This window comes from Mustela nigripes, chromosome 6 (assembly GCF_022355385.1).
Source record: "Mustela nigripes isolate SB6536 chromosome 6, MUSNIG.SB6536, whole genome shotgun sequence".
Lineage (NCBI taxonomy): Eukaryota > Metazoa > Chordata > Mammalia > Carnivora > Mustelidae > Mustela > Mustela nigripes.
Window position 1 is genome coordinate 125,118,071 of NC_081562.1, and position 15,595 is coordinate 125,133,665.

The 15,595-nt window shown below is 47.2% G+C and overlaps 1 long non-coding RNA gene across 3 annotated transcripts in view; it reads right to left on the bottom strand.

Moving 5' to 3' along the window:
• Nucleotides 1-14,205, bottom strand: part of LOC132020888 (uncharacterized) — a 25,479-nt gene extending 11,274 nt beyond the window's left edge. For 2 of the 3 annotated variants that reach the window (XR_009405136.1, XR_009405135.1), the window contains exons 1-4: nucleotides 13,880-14,205; nucleotides 4,602-4,779; nucleotides 3,393-3,643; nucleotides 1,496-2,134 (exon numbers count right to left, since the gene is read on the bottom strand). This is a non-coding gene — a long non-coding RNA (uncharacterized LOC132020888). Of the gene's footprint in view, nucleotides 1-1,495; nucleotides 2,135-3,392; nucleotides 3,644-4,601; nucleotides 4,780-10,877; nucleotides 11,014-13,879 lie in introns of all 3 variants that reach the window. The other variant, XR_009405137.1, reaches the window with a different exon arrangement.
• Nucleotides 14,206-15,595: the final 1,390 nt, after the last annotated feature.

The following is a 15,595-nucleotide window of genomic DNA, read 5'->3' on the forward strand; positions in this document are numbered from 1 at the left end:
AGATTCTACGGCCCTTCTCCAGCTTCAGCCAGCAACTCTATACCATCTCAGATTCTACGGCCCTTCTCCAGCTTCAGCCAGCAACTCTATACCATCTCTATGTCCTACATTCGACAAATCTAGCAGGCACTTAATCAGGCATCACTAAGTAGTGACGTAGGGAGGGGAATGTAAAAAAAAGTACATTAACTAGAAATCAGAGAAGCTAATTCTCCCTGCTGCTCCAAAGCCAAGGGGGCGGAGGTCTCAATGTCTCTGTACCTCAAACTCCCCTCTATGTGAAGGGAATGGCAATACTTCAACTTACTTCCTGGCGACTTGAGAAGGTAAATGATTTTGACCTACTAAGATGAACTCTGGGAACTCGGGAATATCGGATGAAAAGAAAACCTGAGATGCTCTGAATCCACTGCAGGAAGATTTTTAAAGATCAGAAATGGACGCTATTCCATTTAAATGAGATCTTCAATTAAAAAAAAAATGCCATTGCAAACTAGGGGTGGCCTCAGAAAGCTGACAGTGGAAATGCCCATGAATAGAACTGAATGTACAGCACGGATAACAGACAATAAAATGCAAATCTTGTGTAAGCCTCCTGTTGGGTGCCTCAAAGAGCGGCAGATTCTACCCCCGACCCCCACTTCTCTGGCTTCCCCTGTAGAAACAATCGGCACTACTGCCCACGGCACTTTAAGAAATGTATTACTGGTACATTTGCATACATTAGCATTATCTAGAATACGAAATGGTGCTATTATTATGTGAGCAGGCTCAGTTTAAACGGGCTGTCAGTTAACTGCCTCCAGGCTTGGCAGCATCTAGTTTGTTGGCAGATAGAACCTTCCAACCTGCTTTTTCCTGTCATGTTTTTGACAAACATTATCATAAACCAGGTGCATTTTGAGCTGTCCCCTCATGGAACATCTGCCTTATCCATCAAGGAGAGCACCCATTAAAAATCGGGGACATTATTTCAGCAGCTAATTAACCAAGCTAAATGAACATGTAAATTCATTTTCAATTCAACTTTCCATTCCTTTTTCCAGCTGCTAATAGAGGGAGTCAAGTCAGTGATGTGTTATGAATGGATGATGTGTGAGCTTATGTCTTAATAAAAAACACATGTCCGTGCAGATTTTTACGGCCAACAACTATGAAAACTCTAACAATTTTAAAACACCCACAACACATCCAAAAAGGCGCTATATTGCATTTAATAATTCTGAGATGTTGATTATTAATATGAAAAGTTCTTTCCCATACATATGAGAAATGCATTTGGCATCTGAGCTAAAAATACTGGAGAGTCCCAGGATGTCTCCCCTAGCAGCCGCCTGTGAACCTCAGCACCTGACCATGACCTCATCTCTCTTGAATGCCCCAAACAAGGATATTCTCCAGAAGGACCAACTCAGTGTCCTGTGTCAACACTTCTCAACATGCTTTCTTTCAAAATGAAAGGGAATGAGAAGATTGTCTTTGAGTTTAGACTTACTTGATTTTTAAAACCGAGGAGCTTTGGGTTTGCCATCTGCCCAGTTGCCCCCTTCCCTTCAGTATGATCCAAACTTCAATCCTGGGAACTACAGGATCACGCTTGAGACGATGACTTTTCAGTCAGAGCAAAAAGTGCTCTGTGAGGGGCACCTGGGTGGCTCAGTAGGTTGAAGCCTCTGCCTTTGGCTCCGGTCATGGTCTCAGGGTCCTGGGATCGAGCCCCACATCGGGCTCTCTGTCCAGCGGGAAGCTTGCTTCTCCCCCCTCTCTCTGCCTGCCTCTCTGCCTACTTGTGATCTCTGTCTGTCAAATAAGTAAATAAAATCTTTAAAAAAAAAAAAAAAAAGAGTGCCAGGCCTGAGTGCAACCAGACCCTGCTTCAAAAGACAACCGGTCTCCCCTAGGACAAGTTAGTTCCGGAGTACGATCTGGTCCTGCACTTTGGAAAAGGTGCCGAGAGGCAACTCCGGGATGTGGAAAGAAAAGCGAAGGTGGAGACATTCCTGTCGACGACGCAGAAGCCAAGCGTCATTCTTCTGGCAGCCGGGCTGGGCACCGGCACTCACGCGCCAAGTAGGTACAAGATGGACAGTCTGGCAGCTGTTCAAAGTGCTCTGATTCCGCAGGGCCCTGCCAACTGATGTGCGAAGGAAGAATTGTGTTAATTAATAGGGAATGTGTGTGAAGGAAATGATGATCACATAGCAAATGCTGCTCTGCTCAAAGCGAGTGGATTTGGGTCTTCTGTAGGGCTGGATGAGAGACAAAAATATTTAGGAATAAAACACTAACCCACCCATCAGTCTCGGTACTGACTTCCCTGCCCTCTTTACTGGCCAAATAAGCCTAAAGAAACCACTCATCGCCGCCTCTAGCCATAAAAGTCTATCGAATATCTAAAAGGTTCCATGTCTTGTCTTATACGCCTGGTCCTCTGCCCTGGGGGCTGCAGAAATGACCCCAGGACCCCACTGTTGGCCTCCAGAATTCATCGATCACAAGTCAGCAGGTGAGGAGATTACTCTGTGAGTAATTTAAAAGATGAGACATGCTCTGATAGCAGCGGGAATGTCGCAGAAGCATCTTTGAGAAAAGGCTCTGTCCACACTCCCTTCTTTGAAAACTAGCCATGCCCACAAAGGGACCAGTGAAGGGACAGGGCACTGTCGGGCCACAGCGATGAGATGCAGACGAGAGAGGGGACCTCAGATGAACTAAGAGATTTTTTTTGTCTTGAGAATTAGAATTGTAATTCAGAAAGGATTTTCCCAGTCCTTAGAGCTGAGTGGCTCAAGAAACCTGGGGCTGGGACAGCCATTTCCTCCCGCCTGCACCCTGAGAAGCCGGCAGAGACTGTCTGGCTGTGGAAAAGGAGCAGAAGGAGGCAGATACCCAGAGCGAAGCAGAGATAAGGGATTACCTCAGTGTCCCCTCAAAGATGGGGGAGCCACTTCAGATTCTGACTGGCCAGCCCCTGGTTCAGCCCCCGAGGGACCTACCTGGAATTCCTACCACAGGCGCCTTGACTTGGGCTGGACCCAGGGAGCCAAGGAGGCGGACAGCCCTGCAGGGAGTGCGGAGGGGAGGCTGGTTCTGCGAGCAGGTGTGTGGGGCTGGCAGGACTGGCATGCAAAGGGCACCAGGTGCGATTTCATTCCCTCCATCGAAACAGACAGTCCGGGGGGGTCTGCCCCCATGGGTTTCCTGCCATTCTGTCACCTCTGCCTTGGGGTCTGAAGCCCTCTCCATTGCCGACAGAGGGCATAGGGTATGATCGAGGAACACGTGTCTTAATCCTTTTTCTAAGACATGGTTCCTGTGACCTCGGCCTCATTCATTCCAGCTTCCTACTACTGTCCCTTCTACTTTCCCCCAAAGGGCTCTGGATACATTACCTGACGGCTGCTTCCTGAGCAACGAGTCAGCACACCGCAGTCTGTCCCTCGGTGACGTCTAAGAAGTCTAAAGAGCGTCTTTCTGGACATTCAGCTGGCACACCTTCATGCGACGCCTCTGGACAGAAGCCTTGTAACCTTGACTGCTTTTCAGTCTATCATATACGTATGTCTTGTTTTCACAGTTACACACTTCTTGAGAGCAAGAACTATGCACTGTTCCTCTCTTCAAAGCCCTAATGTGTGGTCACCTTAATGTGAGAATAAACAAAATGACATAAACAAATGACATAAACAAATGACAACCAAGTCCCCTCAGTGCTCATCAGGACACGTGCAGACGGCGACATCTCTGAACTCCAGCCGGCCTGCTCTCTTGCCGTGAGCCCCTCTGCCCTCCACCCCAGGGCAGGTCTGAACTGTAAGGTCAGCTTCTCAGCACAGGGAGACCTTAGGGACCAAGAAGACCAATCCCTGTTCCAGAAGAGGAAACCGAGGCCCAGAAAATGTCACCCTCCGCACATCCTCTGCTAGCCAGTGGCCCATGCGGCCTTTATCAAATAGATGTCTGCGTTTTGTGAGGAGGAGGAAGTGGAAGAGAGTCTGGACAGCTACTCTAACTCTGCTTCTTTCTCCAGCCTCTAGAAGCTGTGGGGAGCCAGGCTTCTGAGGTTTTCTGCCTGCTTTCAGATGCTGAGGAGCCTCTGTTCCTGGCCAAACTCCTGGTCACCAAGCCCAGCCCAGCACCGATCTGAAACACATGCGCAGAGGACTTCTCAGGACTTCTCAGGTTTAAACTACTCTTCTGGGCATCTCCATCTGCCCACCCCCACCTCCCAGGCCAGAGAAAACAGCTCCAGGATTCAGAAACCCAGGCAAGCTCACTTCACTCCAGCTCCCAACCTTATCTTACACGAATCTGTTCTGGCTCTCTGACCACAGCAGTGAGCTCCCCTTCTCTGTAGGGGATTCCGTCTAAGACCCCCCCAGTGGACGTGTGAAATCACGGATAGTACTGAGCCCTATGTACACCTTGTTTGTTGCTGCACATATATACTTCTGAAAACTTAATCTATAAATAAGCCCAGTAAGAGGTTAACATCAATAATTAATAATAAAATACAACAATTATACTGATATACTGTAATAAAAGTTATGTGGATATGGTGTGTGTCTCTCTCTCAAAATATCTTCCTGTACTGTACTCACCCTCCTTGTGATGATGTGAGATGACAGAATGCCTAGGTGATAAGAGGAAGTAAGGTGAGTGACGTCGTCACGGTGACTTGGGTCAGGCCAGCCTTCTGCGGATTCGTCAGAAAGAGGGTCATCAGCCTTTAGCCCCTGTGTTCATTGACCAAGGTGACCGAAACTCTAGAAGGCAAAACTGTGGATAAAAAAAGATTTCTGTGCTCAGATACCACAGCTCAAGAAACCAGCTCCTGGGGCGCCTGGGTGGCTCAGTGGGTTAAAGCCTCTGCCTTCGGCTTGGGTCATGATCTCAGGGTCCTGGGATCGAGCCCCGCATCGGGCTCTCTGCTCAGCGGGGAGCCTGCTTCCCTTCCTCTCTCTCTGGCTGCCTCTCTGCCTACTTGTGATCTCTCTCTCTGTCAAATAAATAAAATCTTGAGAGAAAGAAAGAAAGAAAGAAAGAAAGAAAGAAAGAAAGAAAGGAATCAGCTCCTAATTGGGGGGAGGATGCCCGAACCAGTTGCTCTGCCCACGTCCAACTTCAGACCAAGCACCTTATGCAAAGCAGGCACAAGATGGACAGTTTGGCAGGAGTTCAGCTATCTTGGTTCTCGGGAACTCTCTGGCAAACGCCTAGGCGGAGGAAGGAGTGTGCTAATTAATGGGAAATTCATGTAAAGGAGATTCGTGCCACATTTCACATCAAAGACCCTCTCCGGAAAGGGGGGCTCTGAAGAGAGACGCGGTATGAGGCAGGTCTGAGGTGTTTGTGAAGGAAGACACGGTCCTGCCTTCCCTCTGGAGAGCCACACAGTCCCTCTGCCCCCCCTTCCCACACTAACGAGACACTTGCCTCTTCATCGTCTCCCACAGTAGTGGAAATGAATCTTTTCAGAGCATTTGGTGCTCAGAACCCTCCTCTGCAGAGACACCCAGCCAGCAGGCCCGGGGCCCTTGGGTGCTGAGTCCAAGGATATGCATCAGCAGCCCTGCTTCCCCTTGGGGGTGTTTCTGTTTTCTTAGCAACGCTCCCCCCATCCTCATCGGCTCACAGAGCTGTGCCTTCTCTGTGAACAGGCAAAGAAACAGGCCAGAAAACCAGCCCCATCGCGCTGAATGTCAATTGCTGCTTATGTGTCTCTCTCTCCCATAGGACTGAGCCTTCCCTGAGGACATAACCGGTCATATTCCTGGGACCATATTGTAGGATGATGAAACACGTGGAATCAGTGAACAGAAGAATGCATGACTAAGCTCCAGGGATAGGCTCTGATAAACTCCGATTACAGTGAAAACCACCCCCAGGGCAAAGAGATACTGTACCCCAATATTTGCATTTGTCAGGTCTATCACTCACGCAGTGAAAGGAGGAATTTAAGTCACAGGTCCTCGGTGGAGAGGAGTTTAGGGAAAAGGCATATCAGGGGCAGAAGAACAACAGGGAGCCCTCAAGCACTGCGTACAGCTGAGAAGGCAGCCCGTGGTCTCTAGAGAATTTGCCAGAAATTTTAAACAACGTCATTGATAGTATCCCCTCATGCCCCCCCCAAATCTGTAGCTGATCTAAGTTTTAAAGAGTTGTTTATTGAGTATGAATAATATACGTAGGTGTCAAATGACACATTTTTATAATCTGTCAAATGATATATTTTTATAACTTACCCTTTAACGTACATTGTATTGTACACAGAGTTTAATTAGATGGGGGTATAGCTCAGTGGTAGAGAATTTGACTGCAGAGTTTAATTAGGAGAAATCCCATTCTGTCATTGGCTCCCAGCACATGCCTACTCAGTTACACCTGTTCCTTTGAAGAGTAAGTTTTTCCCAGTCCAGAATCTTCACGCCTGCTCTAGGTGGAGTTACATCTGTGGTCTCTGTGGTACCCTGTGTCCTTCACCTAAACAGTGGGTTCTAAGGAGACAATGACCGAAGAGTGATTGGAAATACAGATTTGAATTCTAATCCTGTCATTCCATGGGACCCCTTGGAGGGATTTTTTGAAATGCGCCTGGGTGGCTCAGTGGGTTGGACTTCTGCCTTTGGCTCGGGTCATGGTCTCAGGGTCCTGGGATCAAGCCCCATATCAGGCTCTCTGCTCGGCAGAGGGCCTGCTTCCCTCTCTCTCTCTGTCTGCCTCTCTGCCTCCAGTGCTCTCTCTCTCAATCAAATAAATAAATTAAAATCTTAAAAAAAAAAAAAAAAGAAACCAGTGAAATACTGAGAACTATGAGGTGTAATTGTGTATGGAGGGATGCAAACTTTAATTCCTATTTTACTGTTTTGTTTTTGTTTTTGTTTTTGTTTTTTTACAGAGAGATTGAGACAGAGATCACAAGTACACAGAGAGGCAGGCAGAGGGAGAGGGAGAAGCAGGCTTCCTGCTAAGCAGGGAGCCCGATGTGGGATTCGATCCCAGGACCCTGGGATCATGACCTGAGCCGAAGGCAGACGCTTAACTGACTGAGCCACCCAGGTGCCCCATTTTACTGAATTTTAATCTTTGAATGTAAAATGCATTCCTTTTCATTGATAATTGTTTTCGAACTAAGAAGCGAACTCAGAAAACAATTTCACATTGCTGACGTGACGTCGTAGTTGCCTCAATTACACTTTTTCCATTTTATGAATTTTCATTTACTCATTCCTGAAAAGTCATTTACCTAAGATGTTATTCTATCAGTTTGTAACCAAAGGATTGAACTTTCCACTGCGAGGTAGATGTAAAATCTATTGATTAGTTGCGCTGCTCTTTCTTTTTTATACTGTAATACTTATTTTAGGCTTTAAAAACACTTTCTTCTTGACCAGAATATATAACAAAGTTCAAGAAAAAAGAAATTGTGCCATATTTCTTTTTTAACATTCTTCCCTTAATTTTACAATTGTTGCTGAAAATAGTGCTGCTGTCTAGAGGAGGTAGTTGTTAAAATATGATCCACCCCAGAAGTCCAATATGTTCCCCCCGGGGAGATCTAGGGCAATGAAATCATACTATGTAAGCCATCCCCTCACTCTGATCCGCTCTGCCCCTACCTGTCACTCACTAGTCCTTATTTTACTTTATTCATAGCATTTCTCATTATCTGAAATCCTTCCCTCAACCTCTTGCTCCTGCTCCCTTTCCTTCTCCCTCTCTCTGTCCGCCTGCTGGAATATGAGCTCTCAGGGGAACAGAAACTGTGTCCTTGTTTGTATTGTACATCGAAGGTGCTTCAGGAACATTTATTGGATTAGTTCATTAAACACACCACACCTAAGGCAAATTTCTATTACAGTCTGGAAATGCTGACCCCCTTAATGATACTCAGATCCAGAGGGAATGGACCTTCCCCCTGCAGGCTGCCAGGGCTCCCCAGTGCCATATCCTTTAATTATGTCGCTATTTTTGCTCCGTGGTGCTATGATAGTCGAAGTCGAGTTGCTAAGGGCAACGTAACTTTGCTTTTCCATCTTTATCGACTCCCCTCAGAAAAAGTACCCCAGAAAAAGATATTTTAGAAAGTGCAGGTGTAAAAAGCCCCCAGAGGAAGAAAAATACCCCCAAACTATACTCTTATGTAATGCAACCATAATTATAAAAATCTCAGTTCAACAATTTGAATGATTTCTTTCCAGCTGCCATATTAATGGATTTTAAAGTGTTTTGTTTCTTAGTCATTTTTACATTGGATTATGGAGTTCTTTGGTGGGGGGCAGGAGGAATCTTCAAGATATGAAAACATAAAAAGATCGATTTCCAGGCACTGTGAGTTGCGATCCATGCCATTCGGGGCAGTAGGAAGGACAACACGTAGCTCATCGCAGCGTTCTGAAGGTGAGGCTGATGGGGGGACCTAGCTCAGTGTGACCCGTGCTCACATTCAGTCAGTCTCTAAATCTTAAAGGCTGTAACTTCAAACTACTTCTCACATCTAACCCTTCCCGTCCATTTATAAACCAACAGCCTTGGTTTCCCTGCCTTCCAATATTGCCTCAATTCCGCCAGTCTATTCTTCCCAAAGCCAACAGTCAGACCATAGCCCTCACTGTATAAAATGCTCCAATGGCTTTTCTTTGCCTGCAAAGGAAGGTTCAAGTTCTTTAATGAGCTGTCTTCTCCAGGATAGCACCACCTCTCTCTGGTCCCTCATCTTGTACTTGACAATCTTATCAACCTACCTCTTAATAGTTCTCCAAACACCCCATGAGGCTTCTCACGGGAGCTCTGTGTCTGTGTCTAGGTTGACCTTATGCCCATTCTCTCCTTACTCAACCCTCTACACGGTGGCTGATTCCCACTCACTTTGTAAGACTCAGTTAAGTGTGACCTCCTCCAGAAAGCCTTCTTGGAAACACTCTTCCGCTTGGTCAGACTTAGGTCCAGCCCCTCTGTATTCCCAAAGACCCTCCTGTCATTCTCTGTATGCTGTCAAATTGTAATTATGTGAACATAGATCCATTAACCTTATTAGACTGTGGAATTTCTAAGGTCAGAGACCATACCTCATTCATCTTTATCTTGGTACATAGGACAGTGTCTGCACAAAATTGGCATTTAGTGAATTAATTAAGTAAACGAATGCACAAATGACAAAATGGGCTTTCAATTAAAATATATATTCTTAGGAAGGGCTAAAAGTAAAACTAAAAAAATTGCTTTTATGTAAAAATAAAGTCATATGAACATGAGATCACCCTGGTCATTCTGGGAAAAGTTTGCCCAACAGCCAGTTCAGCCCCCTCCTTGCCAGGCTTTCTCAAGTCCCATGAAGGGACTCCTTGCCCTAATTTGTGCACGGAGGATATTATCCTCTGGGGTTGCTAACTTAGCACTTCTCACGGGTGCTGAAATAACTGTCACCGGGTCCAGTTGTACCTTGGGTCGGAGCAGAAATAGATGTGTAAGGAGCTGAGACATGCTGGTTTGGGACTGTACTGAAATCCCAGTTGTGATGTGTAAGCTTCAAGGGGCATCTCGTTGGTTCCCTGAAGTTAGATCTGGGTTTCTGGAGAAGCTTTCTTGGCCTGCGTGCCTCCCAGGTCTCCCTTCGGTCCCATGAGCTGATCGTCCCCCAACCCTACATTTATTTGGCTCTGACAGGCTCTTAGGGTTAAGAACATATATTTTGATAAAGCTTCCCAGTTACTTCCCAGTTATGTACTCAACCTCACATTGCCAAACACAACCCCCTTGGACAGCTATCAGACTATGCCCCCCTCACCAAATGCTAGGGTCAGAGCAGTAGCAACAAGGCTCTTCTGGGACTGGACACCTCACTCTTTCTCTCGTCACACTCAGGGCAGCCCCAGTACTTGCAGTGTTTCCCTAGGAGAACCATAAGAAACAGGAAGACGTAACATCGTGGGTCATTGGAAAGGACATGATCAGATGCTAGAGGGGGAAAAAAAGTAAAGTCAAGACAGAATTCTGAGGAAATGAATACAGACTGGCCTTCTGAGTTGGCACAACCCAAAATACGGTTCTCCTGGCCAAGAATGAATGCATGAAGAACAAGTCTTTGTCCAAGCCTTTGTCATCACCAAGCCTGCAACTGTGGGGTAAGGACACAGTTTCCACCTTCAGGGAAGCTCCCCAAAGGCAGAGGAAAGAAAATAACAGAACAATGATAGCAACTGTTACCACCTGCACTGCTTTCATGAAACTGGAATTGGAAGGAGATTTTGCAACGTTGTAATAGAGCAAACCGACTGGAGGCAGGCATTGCCCTCCTAACACGCCAAGTGCCTCTAAATGTCCACAAAGCCGGCTAGCGAGAGGGTGCAGGAATGTCTCAGGCCTCTGATCAAAACAAAACAAAACAGAAACCATGAAAGAAAAGCATATTTATTTGTAGCCATTTATTTATTTGACAAATATTTATTGAGTTCCCTCTGGATGCCATGTCCCTGGCTAGATCACAAACTACAAGACTATGTCCCTTTTGTTGGCTATCATGTTCCCAACACTTGGTATAGTACCTAGCATGTGGTAGGTGCCCAATAGAATGGCCAAATAAATTCACAGGAAGATAGATTGTTAGCAGGACAGCATTAGGAGCTCCACAGACATTTCCCAGGGAAATAGGAAAAAAAATATTATTTTATTTTATTTATAAGATTTAAAAAAAAAAACATTTTTAAAAGAGACAGGGCTTCCTCTTTCCCAGCTCCCAGCGGAAGGGCTTTCTTCCTTGGAGGAGCTGGACATCGGCGTTCTGCCTCAACTCCCCAGTGCTGAGGCCAAGTTGTGAGCAAGCGTGGTAGGGAGGTGGGGGTTCCCTTGAACCCCCACTGGTGGAAGGTAGGTTTTACCTTGGGTTTTAGGAGTGCTAAGAATAGTGGGTCCTCCACTCCGGTTCAGGCTTGTAAGGCAGTGAGTGGTTCCACGCCCGGAGAGGTAAGAAGATCTCAGACTATGGCTCTCCTCTCTCCATCAAGTGCTCGACTCCTAAAGTAGGGGTATCATTCAGAGAGAAGGCTGTCTTGGTCCCCGCTCCCAGCTCCAGAGCCCTGGCTCAGAAATTCTAATGGGGGGAGAAACAGACCATACAACAGGTGGCTTCTAATCTTCCCAGAGGAAACGGCTTCATTTGCAGCTGAGGGGTAGAGAGATTCGAGCCTAGGGAGCCCTCAGTAACAGGGGACATGGTGATGGGGGAGAATTGGGAGGAGGTTTGTGGGATTTGGTGAGGACAGAGGTTAAGCTGTAGGCTGGTTAATTTTCAGAGGACAGAGCACCGAGGAAGGACATGGCGGGGCGGATTCCTCCCAGGGTCAGAACATGTAACAAACAGTGACCTCAGGAACTTGTCCTTCAAGGAAACCTGTGATTGGATGTGTCTATAGAGCAATTTTGTCTCTAAGGTATTGCAGGAAACAATCAAGCAATTAATTAACCAGCCAGAGTGGATCCTAATAGCTGGGAGTGGTCATCTGCCATCTGCCGGAGGGGACAGTGGGCACCCCCCAAACTGTGCTTCCCTGAGGAGCGACAGCAGAGTCCTAATACTGTGGGGGGAAGGAGAAGGGGCAGTGAAACTTCGGGGAAAGGAGCCAAGCCTGTCACTACACAAGCTCAAGAAGCGCAGAACGCCAACCACACCTCGGGCGGGAGAGGAGGGATGCACAAGTGTGGCTCCAATATGTTCAGTTCCCAGTAAAAAATTACCAGACATGCGAAGAAACAGGAAAGTATGACCCATATACCGGGCAGGCAACAGAAACAGCCCGTGAAGGCAAACAGATGGTAGAATTCTCGGAAAAAGAGACTTCCAAGTAGCTGTTATAAATCTGTTCAAAGAACGAAAGGAAACTGCGATTAAAGCCGCAAAGGAAGGTATGAGAATGATGTCCCATCCCCTAGGGAATCTCAATAAAGAGATAGACCTGAATTAGGATGGGAGTCAAGGAATGAACTGGTCAATAAAAGATCATAGCCTTTGAGCAGCAGGATGACCCCTAACATGTGCAGAGACCAGGAAAAGAGTAAAAATGGAGGCTTGTCTACCATATGTCTAAATATTTAAAAGTTATCACATCAACTAACAGACTGTTAAATAAATTATGTTTTAGCCCCATACTCGGAAAAATGTACTTTCGCCGTGACTTCGATACTTGATGTAGGATTGTGAGCTACGCAGACCACCACCACGTGCAAGGCCTGGTCCCCCCTGCTTCGTCTGAGAGCTGCTTTTGGCCACTGCAGGTACGCCCACCCTTGGATCCAGAGGCCTGTACAAACCCCGAAGGTGGCCCCAGTGCCTTTGCACCGGAACCTCTGAGTCTCAGGTTCCCCAGAGCATAACCCAGATCTGAAGAGCAGTTGTCAGCTGTGAGCAGACCTCAGAATCGCCAAGAGGGCTTTTAAAGCACTGACCGCTGGTCCCATCCGTGAGCGTGTCTGACTCAGTAGTGTTTGTTTGTTTGTTTGTTTTTTAAAGATTTTATTTATTTATTTATTTGACAGAGAGAGATCACAAGTAGACAGAGAGGCAGGCAGAGAGAGAGAGGGAGAGGGAAGCAGGCTCCCTGCTGAGCAGAGAGCCCGATGCGGGACTCGATCCCGGGACCCCGAGATCATGACCTGAGCCGAAGGCAGCAGCTTAACCCACTGAGCCACCCAGGCGCCCCTGACTCAGTAGTTTTGATCGGGGTCCAAAAATCTACATGTCTAACGAATTCCTGGGTGATGTGATGCTTCTGCTTTGGAAACTGCATTCCGAGAACCACTGGGGTAGAGAGGCTCTGGGTAGGCATTGTTTTATTGCTCTGGGAGTATTAGGACTCTGCTGTCCCTCCCCATGGAAAGCACAGTTTGCGGGGTGCCCACTATCCCCTCCGCGGATGGCAGATGACCACTCCCAGCTATTAGGATCCACTCTGGCTGGCCGATTAGTTGCTTGGGGAGAGCCCTTCCACCGAGAGCCAGGGCAAGGCTTTAAGCACAGGGCCTAAGACAGGGACCCTGGTCCGGAGCTGTAAGCAGCGGCAGAATGAGTACCAGGGGGTTTGGGAGATTGCAGAGGAGGAGGCATAAGGGGGTGTCTGGCCTCTGAATGCAGCCGTTCTTCAACCCTGGAGGCCGGTCATTTGATCAGAGACTCATACCCCCTCGCCATCGACCAGCCACTTGCCTCCCACCAGTCGGAGTGCCGGAGGCTCAAGGATGCTCCCAGGCCTCCTATCACCAGTCATGGGACGACACAGCAGCAGGGTCAACTGAGGTTCCAGTGAGAACAGGAATTTCTTTGTTCACTCTGAGAAATGCCAACTAAATCATTTGAGCACAAAACCTCTTTCTGGAGTATCGACTAGGAACACCACGTGCGAGTATTTCGGGAACTGCGGCCCCGCCCCCTTCTATCAGGAGGTTCCACCGCCTCCCTCATCAAACTCTTAAGAAGGTAACCGAGCGAAGGAATAAAAGATTTTTTTTTTTTTTTAACTTTCTCTAACCCCAAATTAAGAGTTGTCAAATGACTAAGCTGTGAACAGCAGAAGAGCAAAAGCCAAATCACAGGATATGGTTCCCACACAGTTGCCCATTGCCTGAACCTGGAGAGGCAGAGGAAGGCTTCCGCAGCCGTTCCCAATAGAACCACCCTGGAGAACCGCTTCTGTCCAACAAATTGATTCTTTGAGAAAATCTGCACTTTCCTGGCTCATACCACGGAGGTAGGAGGCTACTTTATTTAAAAAAAAAAAAAAAAAAAATTCATGCATTCCTTCCAGAAAATGGCCACGACTAAAGGCTTGAAAACACCAGGTCAGGAAGGAGCCCTAAAAGTAACAGGGGCAGCCTCAGTGCACCCTACCTCGGCCGATGAACTTCTTTTCTTTTCCTGTGCCTTAGGACGTCACCATCCAGCCTTGATTTCCAGAGCAAGAGCAGCACAGGGAAGAAGTGACTTTCCCAAGGCCAGGCGGTGTGTTTTCAGCCCACGCCAGACCATGCCTCTCTCCCAGGCTTCTGGGGACGCAGCTGGAGGAGGTGACCTGGGCCAGAAGATAAAGGGTTAAGGAGCGGTGTTGCCTTTTGAAATAAACACCCCCTGAATTTGCTCAAGGACATCCTTGAAATTCCTTCCCTCCGCACTTTGTTTGCAAGCCCATAAATAGCTCCTCTTCAAACACAAACTGAAAGCCCAACCTAATAAAAGAGGGAAAACTGTTTCTGGGCTGAAGTGCTTATTGTATTTGCACAGGTCAGAGCTATCGTGTTCACTCTGATCTCAGTTTAAATAAAACGCCAAGAATTTGAGGGCAGCATTCTCATGCTTGAGATTCCCGAGAAATGGGGACATTTTCCCGTGCCTATTGCAAATGCACCTGAGGGACGGCAAGGCTGGCGGACCTTTGACCAGTACAGATTGGCCAGGACACGTGCTCCGGGCCTAACAGCAAGGGAGTAGGCAGGGGACTGAGCCAGACACAGGGGGAAAAAGAAGGGCTTCCTGCTTTGCTGCTGCGACTTGCCTTAGATCATTAGTAAACAGTGATGGCAGCGGACCGCAGAAAGGAACGGAATCTTCCCGTACGTTGCTCTCTACAGAGAGGCTAAGTACTTTTTTTTCCCCCACGCAGACTTATAACTGGAAGAGCTATTTATAGTTCCTCAAATTCAATCCTCTAATTTTACCAAAAAATTCTAAACCCAGAGCTTTCAAGCAGTTTGCCTTAGGCAGGTAGGCAGATAAGTGGGTAAGTGGGTGGGAAGTAGGAGGGTAGGTACAGGTAGGGAGATTGATAGGAAGTGGGTAGGGAGGTAGGTAAGTAGAAGGTGGCCAGGGAGGTGGAAATCGTCAGGAACAAGGTCTCCTTGTCTGGCTATAGCAGGACTTTATCACCATAAGAAGAGATCAATAAAGGATTTAGGCAGTCGCATATGGAAACTTTTCAGTTCATTCTTGAAATAGCGGCTTTCCAAGGTGACTGGCACAGCTGTGACAAAGAATCCCATATAGGGACTCTGGGCGGAGCGGAGCTCTAAATGTCTCTTGCCGGTCGGTCACTCTTGTAATATTCTCTTCTGTTTTTCTCAACGTTCCTAAAAGTTTACATTTACAGAAAGCAAAACAAAAGCGATTGAATGACTTTTTGCAATACTTTGAGGATTCTCGGGGTTTCAGCTGCTTTATCCTAGGCTCTGTTTATAGTAGCAACACCTTTTGGCCATGACACAGCAGAACGTGAATCACAAGTCACTACCACTGGTGACAGAGACACACAACTCAGTAGATTCCTGAATTAATGAAAAGATAAAAAGCCCAGCTGGCTCAGTCGGTTAAGCATCTGCTTCAGTTCAGGTCATGATCCCAGCCGGGGATCGGGCCCCACATCGGGCTCCCGGCTCTTCGGGAAGCCTGCTTCTCCCTCTCCCTCTGCTCCTGCTCTCTCTCGCTAGTTGCTGTCTCACTCTCTCTCTCTCTCTCTCTCTCAAATAAATAAATAAATAAAATCTTTGAAAAGAATAAAAAGAAGCTGGGCTATTGGCCTGAAGGGAAGAACATCCCCTGATGTCTTGTGGCAGC